The sequence below is a fragment of the Bombina bombina genome, chromosome 3, assembly GCF_027579735.1.
Source record: "Bombina bombina isolate aBomBom1 chromosome 3, aBomBom1.pri, whole genome shotgun sequence".
NCBI lineage: Eukaryota > Metazoa > Chordata > Amphibia > Anura > Bombinatoridae > Bombina > Bombina bombina.
In genome coordinates this window covers 500,346,835-500,357,572 of record NC_069501.1, presented here as the reverse complement: position 1 = coordinate 500,357,572, position 10,738 = coordinate 500,346,835, and positions in this window count along the sequence as shown.

Sequence of the window (10,738 nt, the reverse complement as noted above, 5' to 3'; positions counted from 1 at the left end):
GCTTGCATTTTAAACAACTTGGATGGAGTTTCTTCTAGGCTGCAGCCTACTGACTCAGAAAATTGTTACAAATCAACTGCCAACAGCATTTACGCATTTAGACTTAGACATTTAGACAGGGCTTTATCAAGATTTTTTTTTTTTATTATTTGATTGTATAGAGTTGAATAAATTGGTCAAGTCCTACAAAAAATGTTTGGGAACTCATCAAGACTTTCACCCTCTCTCACAATATTGTTTTATATACACACATACTGTATTTATATGTATTATGTATATAATCTATATACTTTGGTTAATGAAAGAAAATTAAATCCAATGAAGGGTTGAATGGTTGCCGTTGGGCCTGAGACACCTCCTCTGTCACAGTCTCAGTCACTTAAGATGCAATAGTCCTATTTCTGCTGAGGGGAGCTAAATAACCCCAGATCAAGCCACACAGAAATGTAAGCACCATGTGTTACACACAGTGCAGGGTGATCACACAGCAGGCCCACTGACAGTCTTGTATTGTAGGAAGTGTTAATGCCCATTACTAGAGGATCTCACTATCCCTCTAACCAGACTGTGCTCCAGCTACTCCCACCAGCAGCAGCAGTGTTTAATTTAGTGACTCCTTTCTCTGTCCAGAGGGAACTTAGTTCCTCCTGCAAAAATAGTGCAGGAACTCTGGTCCCATGCGTTGCCACCCGATTTGCCGCATTTTTTTCTGTTATTGTATTTAATAAATGTGTGCTACACTGTAACTTTTAGGTTCAAGTGCCCTCTTTGTAGTATTTCCTCCTTTTTTTTTTTTTTTTTTTTTTTAAATATTTTTATTTAGGTTTAGCCATTCCATACAAAGAAAAATACCATAATCTCAACATAATCACTGTCACACAGGACAATCAAAATATCTCTATTGATATATGAACAGATCAAAGAACACACAAAAAGAAATTTTGAACTGTAAATTGTCCTTATCCATTTACCCAAATCGGATAACATTATGATGGCTAATATTTTTCAAGTATATACATAAATAAAAACAACAAAAAGGACACAAAAACACAAAGGAAACAATAAAAAAGAGAGAAGGAGAAAAAAAAAGGGAGAACCCCCCCCCCCCCCCCCCCCCAGACGGAGTAGTATATGATATTATATATAGGCCACCCTATCTAAATTTTCATTTTCCCTTCTCGAATCTATATTGCAGCCGTTCCTTATCCAGATATCCGGAAATACCTGCAGTATGGCCAGCTCAGCAAAACTTACCGAGGCTACAAAGGGCAGTAAGATCTGTCTCTGGAGGCAGGAAGTATATGACTTAATGACTTTAATGACTGGAGCCCAGCCTTCCAGAAACTTTCTAATTCTTTTTTCAGATAGCTGCTGTAGATGAAAGGATTCAAAAATAATCTGTGCTTGGATATCCCTCAGAACTGACGAGAGAGAAGGAGGTGTCTTTGATATCCATTTTTTAAAAATATTATGTCTCACAGTTAATATAATAGTATTTAAGATGCGCAGAGTCAAACTGGCTCTCTCATCTGGGAAAAGTAACACTATATCTTTCAAAGAAAAGGAGATAGCACTTTCAAAGACTCTATTATACCAAAATTGGACCTTCTGCTATAATTGAAAGATTTTAGGGCAAGTCCATAACATATGGCGGATATCAGCCCGGACATACGAACAGTGTTCACACATAAGTTTTGCCAGGAAAATATTTAGCTAGTATCGCTGGAGAGTAATAGTATATTATTTAGTCATTTTAAATGAGATTCTTTCCAGCTCCCTGCTACCGATTATCTAGCCACTGTCGCCAGGCTGTTGGATATTATCTCATGGTCTATAGATGGAATATAAGGTAACCAAAATTGGATTAATTTATCCTCCTCCAGTATACCTTGTTTGGTCAACATAATATCATAAATTAGAGAGATTGATGCATCACCACCATTGAATTTTCTGATACAGATCTTGATCTCGGGCCACTCACATCTTCCAGTTTCATACCAGTTTTGAGCACTAAGAAAATGTCAAATTTGGAAATAAGCAAACCGATTTGAGCTGGGTAGAGAAAACTGCTCCCTAAAAGTCTCCCATGGGAGTATCTGGAGATCATTATTAAGTAGTTGATACAAATGTTCAAGCCCCCCAGCCTGCCAAGCCTGAAAGCATTTTTGGTCTAATCCTGGTAAAAATAAGGGGTTCCCTCTAATTGGTAAATAGTCAGAGAAGGAAGGATCAACTTTAAAAAGCTTGCAAAACTTATGCCAAATCACAACTATATTGCTAACTGAGATAAGAGAAGATACCCTCATTGGTACAGACTGTGGTGGACAATGTAAGAGAGCTATTAAGGACCATGGTTTGACCATGTGCGATTCAAGCTCATATGTAGTAACCAAATTGGACTGAGCAATCCAGTCAATTGCTATTTTAATCAATGATGCCCAATTGTATAATCTGATACTGCGTAGAGCCAGGCCTGCCTCCGTATATTTTTGAGTTAACCTATTAATCGATATTCGCAATTTTTTAGTTTTCCAAAGAAACTTCGAAAACCAAGAAGACAAATTCTTCAGGTCCTTATTAAGGATCATAAGAGGTAAATTTTGAAGATAATAAAGAATTTTAGGAAAAATTATAGTTTTAATTAAATTAACCGAGGCTGTAAGTGATAATGGAAATGCAGTCCAGAGCTTAAGATCTTCCTGGATTTTCTGAAAAAGAGACCTAAAATTTGCCTGATACCACTGTTTCGGATTTCTATTGATCTCTAACCCAAGATATTTAATCGCGTTGACATTGCGGAATATTGTATTGGGGAGATCTACACGCTGACGCCCAATCCACATCAAGTCGCTCTTTTCCATATTGATTTTATAGCCCGCAAATGTACTAAATTGCTTTATCGTATAAACCACTCTCGGGATGGTTACTGCTGTTTTATTCAAAAATAGTAAAATATCATCAGCATAGAGCAGAATTTTCAAATTCTGCCCACCCAACGGAATCCCAGGCAGGACCTTTCGCAGTCTAATCGTCAAAGGTTCCAAAACAATATTAAACAGAAGAGACGAGAGAGGGCAACCCTGTCTCATACCTCTTTGCAATAATAAGCTGGGAGAGATCCTATCATTTACTAACAGATATGACACCGGGTTCTGGTATATTTTTTTGAACAAAGTTAAAAAAACTACCTGCAAAACCAAATTTAGTTAATGTTGCAAAGAGATGTCTCCATGAGATGCAGTCAAACGCTTTGACCGCATCTAACGTAAGGACTGTTATATCCTTAAGATCAGTCCTCTCTTTAAACTGCTCTGCATTCCAAATAAAGTCCATTAAAGTTGTTAACTTCCTTATATTTTTAGAGGAACTACGCGCTGCCATAAAACCCACCTGGTCCGGATGAATCAATCTGTCCAGGCAAGAGACTAATCTCTGGGCTATAATAGAAACTAAGATTTTGTAGTCCGCATTGAGGACTGAAATAGGCCTATAAGAGGCCGGATCCTCCGGATTTTTCCCTTTTTTTAAAATAAAAGAGATATTAGCCGCTGAAAAGGGAGAAGAAATTGCATTATCTGATACGAAGTAATTATTAAATAATCTTTCCAGTATCGGTATAACATGGTCAGCTAAGCTTTTGTAGAATTCAGCCGGTAGCCCATCCGGACCTGCTGCTTTATTAAGTTTGGCTCGTGTTATGGCTTTACTAATTTCTTCAACTGAAACCGGCGCATTTTGCATATCCAGTTCCTCCTTTTGGATTTTGGGGACAGAGATCAATGACCAGAATTCTGTCTGATTATCTCGGTTGAACTCCCCTTCCGAATATAATTGTTGATAAAATCGGAAAAAGGTTCCGGATATTTCATCGACATCAGAGGTACGCCCACCTTCTGCCTGAATTACTGCAATAAGGTTCTTCTTATTCCTAGCTTTAACCAATCTGGCCAGATGTTTAGCAGAGCTACCATGGATGCCCCTAAACCGTAGGTTGATTTTTGTCTCCTCTTGCTGATGTTTTTGTAGCAGGAAGGCATCTTTCCTTTCTACCATCTATATACATAATCCAATTGGCCTTTGAACGGTCCCTACAATATTTCTTAAAAGCATTTCTGACTTGATTGGACAATTGTATATCCCTAGCCCGAAATTTCCTATTCCGCGCAACCATATACCCCTTAATATCTCCCCTTAGAACTGCTTTGGCCGCCTCCCAAAAAACCTCAATTTTATGCAGATACCCAGAATTAAACCTACAATACTCCTTCCACTTATATTCTATCCAGGACAAAAATCTAGGATCGTTATAGAGATATCTCGGATAGAAAAATCTAGAAGATTTAGCGTCACTTCTGTCCTGGAAGAAAAAAACTAAAGAAATGATTGCATGGTCCGAGACCAAGATCTCATCAATCTCTGCCTCCATTTTCGCCGCAGACAATGACTCAGTAACTAGAAATAGGTCTATACGTGAGAACGTTCTATGTGCTTTGGATTCACATGTAAAGTTCTGTATATCCGGATTTAACCTGCGCCATATATCATAGACCTGCAGTTTCTGACAGAATTGCAGAAAGTACTTTGAACTTCTCCTATTCTCTAAAATATTTTTACCTGCGAGTCGATCTATTTCTGGATGTAATGTCATATTAAAGTCGCCTCCAATAACCAAATTCTCTTTTACCAAAGGAAACAATTTGCACTTAATCTTCTACCAAAATTCCCTATCAAATTTATTGGGACCATAAATATTACAAAGAACAAATTTTATATTGTTTATATAAATGTGCAAAATAATAAATCTAGCTTCCGGATCTGATTTTGCCTGAATAATTTTATAGTCTTAAGTTTTTTAGCCTCCTGTTCTTCGAGGTGGGTTTCCTGGAGGAAGGAGATATCGGGTTTGTTTCTAGCTAGGAGTTTGATAATTAATTTGCGTTTTGAGGGAGAAGAGATCCCACCCACATTCCATGAAGTTATCTTCAATTCCATATACTAATATATAGTGAATCAATAAAGTTATTAATACCAATGTATACCTATCAGAAAATGACATAATTTTTTGTTAAAAAATACATGTACTCCAATAACCCCCTTAACTTAATTTAAGTTTTCAGTGATCAACAGCCATTATCGCCCATTGAAGATGCCATTGTGGTGAAATGGAGATTGAATATAACGAGATAAAAAAAAAACTTGTCTGTGTTTGACTGCAATCATTTTGATTTTTTTTTAAAGAAAAAAAACAGCTGCAAAGGGGTTAACTTTATGGTAGAAGTGCTGCTTGGGACCTGAGTGGAAATCACTGCTGATCCAATCAGCAGCACTAGTTGCACAACTAGCGTTGCTGATTGGATCAGCAGCAGCAGGTTCCCCTCGGGACCAGCAGTGCTCTGTGGGTCCAGAATGGCATTTCTATTGTGTTTTTAACCCCTTTGCAGGGTTTTAACACCCTGTAGTCTAGGGTTAATAGTGCTAAAATGACATGCTCTAATGGAATAAAGGATGATTTTCCAAAGTACAGACGTTAGTGAAGGACACCAAGGTACATTTCAAATTAAAAACATAAAAAAACACTCTTTACAGAGAGGGTAGTGGATACATGCTGGAATAACCATCCAGCAGAAGTGGTAGAGACAGTGAAGTAGTTTAAACATGCCTGGGATAGGACTAAGGCTAGATATAAGATAAGGCCTGGAACTAATGAAAGTATTCAGAAAATTGGGCAGACTAGATAGGCCGAATGGTTCCTATCTGCCGACATATTCTAAGTCAGGAGAGCGGCACTTTGCTGTCAAATGGGCTGCACGTTGGACGCCCCTGGTCTAGTTCCACAAGCACAAATTAGTCATCTAATCAAACAAGTTTAAAATAACATTTATGTAAAGACTGCTTGTGGTATTATCTTTATTTATTTTTTGGTTATATTGAGAGTCTGCAACTCCTGACCAAACCCACCCACCTTGATGTTAATTGCATGATTATCATGGTTGGTTACTTACTTGGTTAGGTTTGTCAGAGTAGGCAGCGGTCTTCTACACACAGACACCAGCACCACGCTGCCGCACAGATCAAGGAATTGGGACAGGTCACGACTCATGGTTAGTTGACTGCAGGCAGCTTCTTCTTCCCTCACTTTCCCGCTACTAAGCGTGAGTCCGATTGGGTCAAGGAGGAGAGAGGACCAGCATTCATCTGTCCTACTCCTCTCTCCACTCCGTAAAACGGGTGGCAGACACTGCAAAGGCCAGTCATGGACACCAGTGTCTGTGTACGGACACCTTGCCTATCCCTGGTCTTACTCCTTGCCAAGTATTCTAATAGGGCTACTGGATCAAGGGATATAGAGTAGTTTAGAGAATTGTGGGGATCTTATATGAATTACTTTAATATTGACTCATTATTTATGTGTATTTCCTTTGCTGCGGATGAATACATTTTAGTGAACTATGTTGTTATAGCTGAATCGAATAGCTATTTGATTCCTGTCGTGTATTTACAGTTATAGAAATGATTAATCATAGCGTAAATGGGATTGTAGTGTGAAATTACACTTGAGTTATTCAGTCTATATCTTATGGAGAAAGATCATATGGGAAATAAATTGTATGAGCAGATGCACCTTTTGATGTCTTAGGGAGCACCATGACTGTAATTTTGTTTCACTATGTGCTTTGATGATCAGATTATTTCTTTTGGGGTTTATATCACTCTAATTCCTGATCGTGTAAATTTTAAACTAAAAACCTTAATATTTATGTTATACTAAGTACTACACTAATTCTGTGTACCTGCCTAAAAGTTGTCTTAGTTATGAGCATTAAAATAATGCTTGTCTGTAAATAGCATTTTGATTATTTGGTTTTATATTTATTTTGTGTTGCTTTTTTATTCTATCTGTATACTGGTTTCTATATGCCTAGAGTTTAGCCATAAGTGTCAATTAAAGCGACAGTATATTGTAATTTTTTTTTTCTCTTCTTAATAGTTTTCTAAGTGATCTATTTTAGCCGCTGGAATTTAATAAATTATTTACAAACCTTTATTTTGCCATTTGAAAATAGCTGATTTTGCCTGTTGTACCTTACCTATATTGATTTTAGAAATCTAAGTATTCGTTATATGGTATTTATATATTATTACCTTTAATGCTAGGTGATATAGTATACTATATTATGATTGTTTTAAATAGTACACTTTCATAAACAATAAATACTTTTTTTTTCATATGCCAGCCAGGAAGCATTCACTACATTGCAAAAGAGATAAAGAAATGCATGTAAAATAAAAATGTTAAAATATTTTGTTACATAAATATGTACTGTTTTGAAATCCTGAGATACGCCCCTTGATTGTCTTTTAAGTTGCCTCCTTTTGCTGTAGCCAGTTAGGAAAAGCTACAAGCAAGCTCCTCTACAAATCAACCAATCACTGTGCAGCATGTAGGAGTATCGGGGTTCTGCATTGCATAGAATGTAGTCCAGCCTCTCTGGTGGAGTTGAAAGACTACAAATTGTAAAGTTAAATTACAGGAAAAGCAGGGGGGGGGACAATGAAAGTGCATTTGCCATCTTTATTTGTTTTAGTTATACATAATTAGACTTTTATTAGGAGTAAAATGTGAGTTAAAAACCATGGGATTTTTAATAATTTACTCCTATTATCAATTTTTCTTCATTCTCTTGGTATCTTTATTTGAAAAAGCAGGAATGTAGGCTTAGGAGCTTGCCCATTTTTGGTTCAGCATCTGGGTAGCGCATACTGATTGGTGGCTAAATTATAAAAATTGATAATAGGAGTCAATTAGAAAGTCGCTTAAAATTGCATGCTCTCTCTGAATCAAGAAAGAAAAAATGTGGGTTTCATATCCCTTTAAAAATCTCCATATTTTATTATATCAATGTATTATTACATTTTATGGGGCGGGGAAGTTTAATTTTACAATTTCCACGCTTTTTAACATTTGATTTTGAAATTAAACTCTAGAAGTAGCATGGTTTTGCCTTTGAAATTCCTAGTTTTTTTATTGTAATAAAAATGTATGTGTGTTTCTAGTGTTATGTTGCACTAAAATGACCTGCTTTAGTGTAGGGAAACCAGGGGTCAAGTCCTACAAAAAAAGTGAGGGAACTCACCAAGACTTCCACCCCCTCACAATTAATATTGTTTTATACACACACACTGTATTTATATGTATATAATCTATACAACTTGGTTAATGAAAGCAAATTAAAAAAAATGAAGGGTTAAATGGTTGCCTTTGGGCCTGAGACTCCTCCTCTGTCACAGAGTCTCACCCATTTAAGGTGCAATAGTCCTATTTCTGCTGATAGGAGCTAATTAATCCCAGAGCAAGCCACACAGAAATGTAAACACAATGTGTTCTACACATTGCGGGGTAATCACGCAGCAGGACCACTGACAGTCTTGCATTTAGTGTTACTGCCTATTACTAGAGGATCTCACTATCCCTCTAAACAGACTGTGGTCCAGCTCCTCCCAACAGCAGCAGCAGTGTTTATTGAAGTGCACAAAAATAGTGCAGGAACTCCGTTCCCATGCGTTCCCACTGGACTTGACCCCTGAGGGAAACATATGTAAGGATGGGGGAGAAAAGAGTGCATAAATAAGTATAGTGAGGGTAAGTTATGTTGTACAGAAGGAGGAGAAAATGACAAATATGGAGAATACGGAGAGAAGAGAGATGGCAAAAAAGACATTAGTTATGCAAACAGCCCATGGAAACAAGGTTCGGCGGAAAATGCAGAAAGGGAACTGTTTTTCCCCACAAACACCTTCTTTATTACATCATCCCTGTACATTTTTCTCTCCCATTATGTAAAAGTATAACGATATTCTTTAAAAAATATTCAACACACTTTATTTTTGGAAATTCTGTGGAACAAAAAAAAAAAAGACATCCAACGTTTTTGTCCACGGCAGCAATTATCAATAAAGCACTCACACAAAAAAAACAAAAATCAAAATATTTAAAAAAAAAAAAAAAAAAACTGTGTGGGGTTGAAATGAGCAACATTCTTCTTTTTTTTTTTTTTTTTTTTTTTTTTTTTTTTTTTTTTTTTTTTTTATAGGTGACAACAGCATTTTGTGTTTTTTTTCCAAATGTCCCAGTAAATTATCTGCAAACTGATTTGCTGAGACCGGGCTTTGTATGCGGGTAAAAAATAATGCTAATAAAGAGATAAATATGAGGTGATCATGTGACTGCAGGAGAAAAACAAGCAAGATGGTAAGATGGAGAATAGTAAAGAAGTGGAGAGCTATAGGGGGAGTAAGTAAAAGTAAGAAAAATAAAAAAAAATCAAAGGAGAAATAAAAAGGTAGTAGAATGGTATCAGAAATGTAAAAAGTACTCTAGAAAAGCTCTAGGCACAAACAATTGCCTGAAGTAGCAATAGGTTTGTAGTCATTTTGGAAGTGATTGGTGTTTTTTTTTTCTTGTTTTTTTTCTTTTATTAAATTTACTTCATAACTTAAAGGGACATGAAACACAAAAAATTTTCTTTCACGATTTAGAAAGAGCATGTAATTTTAAACAACTTTCCAATTTACTTCTATTATCTAATTTGCTTCATTCTCTTGATATGCTTTGTAGAAAAGCATATCTAGATAGGCTCAGTAGCTGCTGATTGGTAACTGCACATAGATACCTTGTGTGATTGGCTCACCCATGTGCATTGCTATTTCTTCAACAAAGATATCTAAAGAATGAAGCAAATAAGGTAATAAAAGCAAATTGGAACGTTGTTTAAAATTGTACTCTATCTGAATCATGAAAGAAAAAAATTGGGTTTTATGTCCCTTTAATGTCATAATCTTTCTCACTTTTAGGACTTTACTATAGATAAGTATCTGCACTTTTTTTATTTGTGCAAAATATTCATGATTTTATGTTGGTTAGGGGCATAAACATTGAAAGGACGTAAATTAACTTTGTTTCTGTGTAAAAATTGGGCTTTGTCACACACTCCCTAGAGAGGCAGCAAATTACATGCTGTAGCCTAGGTTTTCACAATGTTGGTAATTGTCTAAACCAGCTATTTCATATGTAACATTTGCAGGTTACAGCATTTGAATTTTGACCTCTCTAGGGAGCGTGGGACTAACACAATTTTTAAAGAAAAGCAAAATGTGTTTATTGTCCTTTAAAATCTACCTACACCAATCAAGTTTTAAACCTGTACTTATAGGGCTCAATTATCAAAAACTTGCTGACATGGAGTGAAATTACCTAGACTTTTTTTTTTTGTTAGCTTTAAAATGTAATATATGTGTCTCTTCTTTACACCCCACTTAGCAAGATACAAATCTCTAAAATCATAAACTTATGTTGTAAGTACTGCCGAGACTCCTTAAATATTATACCTCACAGGCCCGGACTGGCCATAGGGCATACAGGGCAAATGTCCGGTGGGCCAGGCTCTTATGTGGGCCTTGCTGCTATATAGAGGCTCCACCCTCTCTTAACCCTTTCATGACAGGGTCATAATGTCTACATCGGAACACCGTTCCGATGTAGACAAATTGAAATCCTGTGATGAATTATGGGATCTGGTCAGAGGGGCGTCCCTCCAGACCGCAATCACATCCAGGAAGTGCTGTTGGATTCAGGACAGCCAAACGGCTATGAAGTTGTATTTCGCCCTAACGGGGATAAAGCCCAGCGCCGGTTGGACGGAATACAAGGCCACAACTGCGGTAAAAGGTTAATATGGGT